We start from the raw sequence: 4,831 nt of genomic DNA on the forward strand, positions 1-4,831 counted from the left end.
TCCAACAACATAGAAGATCAAATTATTTTCCAGCTGGGGCCTCCAGTTGCGTTGGATCTAGTCATCTGTTGTTTTCGTAGAGGGCGAGCGTCCCATAAATTGTCCTACCAACCCTCTGTCAGCTAGAGCTAGGGTGATTTTTATCAGTTGGTCTTCTGGCAGGGCAATCTCAGGAATTTCCTCCAGTTTTTTGATGAATTTCAGGACTTCTGGAATCAAAAATTTCTTCCCTTTCTACGAGAGAAATCTTCTGAATGCTTGTTTTGAAGAGATTGGTGGGGTGGGAGAAGGTTGCCCACCCCCAGGTGCACTCATGGCGGCGGCTACGCTCCTCTACAATCGCAAAACCCAGACGCGAACGTTGTGCCAACAACAGCACTGGACGGAGGAGGGAGGCAGAGCCCGATTGCAGGGATGTCAGGAAGGATTGAGAGCCCAGCAGTAGGGGCTGCCAGGCAGGTGGCCTGCGGAGGGCCGCAGGGGCCGAGGAAGCAGGGGCGTAGGAGCTCTAGTTCAAAACGCACGCGCAGATCACCTTGAACCTCAGCGCTGCCCTCCATTTTCATTCAATGTGAAATATCGTATTAAACATAGGTTTGATCTAAAGTGGTCACTGTATTAAATATAAAGTTGTCTTAAAATATTTTTGTCTCAAAATGCTTTTGTCTTAAATATAAAGTTGTCTTAAAATAATTTTGTCTTAAATTGTTTTTGTCTTAAAATAATTTTGTCTTAAACTATTTTTGTCTTAAATATAAAGTTTTGTCTTTAAATTTTTGTCTCAAACTACTTTTGTCTTAAATATAAAGTTTTATCTCAAAATATTTTCGTTTTAAATTATTTTTGTCTTAAATATAAAGTTTTGCCTTAAAATATTTTTGTCTCAAACTACTTTTGTCTTAAAATATTTTTCTCTTAAACTATTTTTGTCTTAAAATATTTTTGTCCAAACTTATTTTTGTCTTAAAGTTTATATTTAAGACAAATCAATTGATATTAATTTTTAATGTAAAATAACTAAAATAAAAAATGAGTTTGTGAGACAAAATATTTCTTTTGTTTTAAAAAAATGTCTCAAAAATGCCCTTGGTGTAGTAGAGGAATAAAGTAGGATTCTCGAACTAGCTCATTTGAAAAATATATATGGAAGATAATTTACGTTTGATACATTGACAACATAAAATAATGAAGGTATTTGAGAGTGCGTTTAGATACTCTATCCATAGTGTTGTGGGCAACTATCTAACTATGAAAACATTTTGTGAAAATATAGAAATAGATACAGACGAATTAGATTGAGGAAAGCTATGGTTCCGCGTAGGCCATAGCGTTTCCACATACAGTTTTAAGTGACATGCTACACACGACTTCACAGATAACATGGGAGAAAGTATTCGGGAATAAAGCAGGATTCTCGAATTTGAGTATTATTTTCACTTGCAAAATCATGCAAAGTTTTATTTTTTCGCATTACAGTTCTCCCTTATTTTTGCTTAGACATTGGCCTGAATTAAACTTGGATTCACTGACTACCAATCCAAATTCCTCTTTCTATGGCGATTCAAAATCGTTTTCAATAATTTAATTTTCATTCAACTACCAAATATAATTGTCCCACAGAAACCCATAGAAATCCTCGGTAATCTCAGCATAGCCATGAGCAGCGTCCAAACACATAATATCGGCCATTGAATCTCCGTCCATATAATTGTTGATGTTGATTCCAAGTTCGTTTGGATAAATATGTTCTACGAAGAAACCAAGCTCAATAGGAACACTGTAGTAGTACGTCATGTCTCCTATATCACACGCTGACGTCGCTTCAGAATTTGATCCGTTTGCAATTAATTCGCCTTGCTTATATGAACCCATCTGATCAGCACTACCTTTCTCTTCTGGGGATTCAATTTTTTTTCTGCTTGTGCCTCCAATCCAGTTTTTTCTTCCCGGGCCTCGGTAACCACGTTGAGCTCATTCACAGCATCTGTATCTTCGGAATTACTTTTATAAGCATCCAAATTATCGATCTCGTCGAGCAAGGCCATGATATCACTATCTTGCCTCAATGTTAACCCTCTATTCATTCGCTTCGTGTCTGGCAGAGCCAGCTCAAAATTCCAATAGTCCTCTCTCGCTCGCTTATTCTGACAATCTTGGACGGCGGAGGCCATCTCCTCAAAGAGCAATGCTGCTATTTAAACAAAAACATATATCACAGAAAGCCTCCGTTTTGGAGTTCAGTTACTAGAGTATTCAACTCCAGGGGTTGTTAGGTGTTGCATGATCCAAGCAACACATAATCAACTTCGAAGCAAAAAAAAATATTGTTTCTAGCAAAGCTATGAGCTGCTGTGCATCAAATACGTAGTTAATATCACAATAACATATAACACCATCTCTTGTTAACCATATAAACAAAGAACATTTTTAGAAAAATATCCACGTCTTTTGTCCATACATGCAGTTAATAGTATGTCAGGATATAACATTACCGCTACCAATTAAAAACTTAACCACATAAAAAAAAATGATGAGAAAAACATGAATACACAATAGAGGCTTCAACCATATAATATGGTTGGTGGGAATTTTGAAAAAGTAGTTCTATTGAATGCCTGCGCATAATCGAGAGTTTGTTTTATAGTTAGATCTAGGAATATTTATTAGAAATTGAGAGATGAGCAGAGATAGTACAACACAAATCACATTATATATTATTTATCATAACAGTTACATATATATTGCACATAACATACTGACTTCGACATATCTAGATCATGACTCCAACTCACTGGATAGGAATTAACATCTTCTATACTAACACCTAGGGACTCACAATAACAACTACACATGACATGGAAGCATTACTTCCAAAAAATATAAACGATCTTTGTACATTCACCTGTATATCATTTTTTATAATAGAAAATAAGAGATAAAAACAAATGAATAATTTGTTCTATTTCTTATCATTCAACCATATCTCCAAAACAAAATCCACAAAGGAAACATCCACAAAAAGAAACATTATCAACTATATTTTAATATTTTGGCCAATTTGTTCCTTCTAAGTCTATCACTCTTGATAAATATGTGTATTTGCATCTAAACATGTTATTTATTCTCAATCCCTTTGAAGGATGTGTAAGAACTATATACCAACTAGCCTTAGGTAGAGTCGTAGGTAGAAGAAAATTAAATCAAAGAATAAAATCAATGAAATTAAAATAATTTATCCTTTTTACTGTAATAAAGAATTTACATACATATAGGAATTTAATAAATTCAATTTCATCTTAGAGGTGTGGAAATGTTTTTTGAGTTGGAAAGTATGAGGGCCTTGAGTTGGATGAGTGCCCATGACGACCCACCAGCTTGTCCAGAGGCAAATAACTGAACTCAGGTGACAGTCGTGTTTAACTGAACGCACATGGGTGGGTCGAAGGTACACACACGTAATCTAGCGGCGAGTCACCCTAGTGCAGTTAACCAAAAATTTTTGATGGACAAAGTAGGCGCTTGCCAAACACAACAGGTAGATGGGCATGCAGATGTGCGGATGGGCATGTAGATGACCGCACGAATGGGCATTCAGATAGGCATGCGCATGACGGTGCTGATAGGCGTGCGAACACAACGTGTGGAGGGATAGGTCGGCTCAGGTGTGCGGATCTGCAAGGTGACCCAAGGGGAAGTGAACAAACGCGACCCTTAGACAAGTTGCATGCGTGGAAGGTGTATATATTGGACAATTTCCATTCATTCAAGGCAACCAAGGAGCTCAACCATAAGAGGAGTTTGACAAAAAACCAAGAGATGCGAATTACAGAGGCATGAGCCTAGCAAGGTTCGTTGACCACAGGAGGAGGAGGAAAAGTTGATAAGGAGAAACCAAAGTGTATGGGGTCGAGTTTCCGCAGACAGACAGAGTTCTGAGAGGATTGTGTTTGCACAGGCAGTGAAGGGCGAGTTTTTGCAAGTAGAACGCATAGGCAAACTAGGTACATGTCGAGTTTCCACAGGCAGGGCTGAGCACTTGAGCATGTTTGGACAACCGAATTTTGGGGTTTATCTGGAGAGTGCCAACACTATGGTTAGGCACAAATTGGGAAGATTTTTACTTGTAAGCTTGGAGACATAGCACGTTTGTTGAAATTTTAGAGGGAAGTGCACAACATTAAGGCGTGACTGGCCCATTGTAACAATATTTGTATCTTTGAATATTATAACAATTCAGGGCAAGGTTATTTGGGGAGTTTCCACCTCCCATGTAAATCTTGTCTACATTGTTTTGGACTGTTGTATTTGTTATTTCCACTACGTATCTAAATGAAGTTAATGTTGTTTGTGTTGCATAATAAAAGAAGTGAACACTTAACAAGAATTAACTAAGTTTCAGTAGGTCGTAGTCCACAAACATAAGTAGTGAAAAGAAAAAAGTTAGTCGATATCACACGAGTTGTTAGTTAAGAAGGTTGGACAGTTGCATTAAGCATTGGGGCCGTGAAAAATGGTATCAAAGCTTTATTTAGGAAAAACAGTAGCAGAGATACATCTTCCCACTTCGTGGTTTTATGGTATCAGAGCCCATTTTTGAAAAAAGTGGGCTAGTGGAAGTTGGTTGCAGTGCGACATAGTTTGGTAGGGGAAAGGCAATGAAGTGAGGGCCAAAGCTTAACAATGGGAGATTAGGATGAGACCATGAATTTGGGCAACAAGGATCATTAGTTGTTGAATAACATTTCTCAAAAATATGCAACCTTCCAACAGAAGGTGCAGATGCTCTTGACAAGGGTGGAACTCGATAGAATTTGTGATGAATGAGTCATAC

At 37.6% G+C, this 4,831-nt stretch overlaps 1 pseudogene; it reads right to left on the reverse strand.

Moving 5' to 3' along the window:
• Window positions 1–1,470: 1,470 nt before the first annotated feature.
• Window positions 1,471–2,171, reverse strand: LOC149171680 (uncharacterized; annotated as a pseudogene).
• Between the last annotated feature and the right edge of the window lie 2,660 nt (window positions 2,172–4,831).

Source organism: Pinus tabuliformis, chromosome 4_2 (genome assembly GCF_031772625.1).
Source record: "Pinus tabuliformis cultivar Carrire ecotype Pingquan chromosome 4_2, CPIR1, whole genome shotgun sequence".
Taxonomy (NCBI): domain Eukaryota; kingdom Viridiplantae; phylum Streptophyta; class Pinopsida; order Pinales; family Pinaceae; genus Pinus; species Pinus tabuliformis.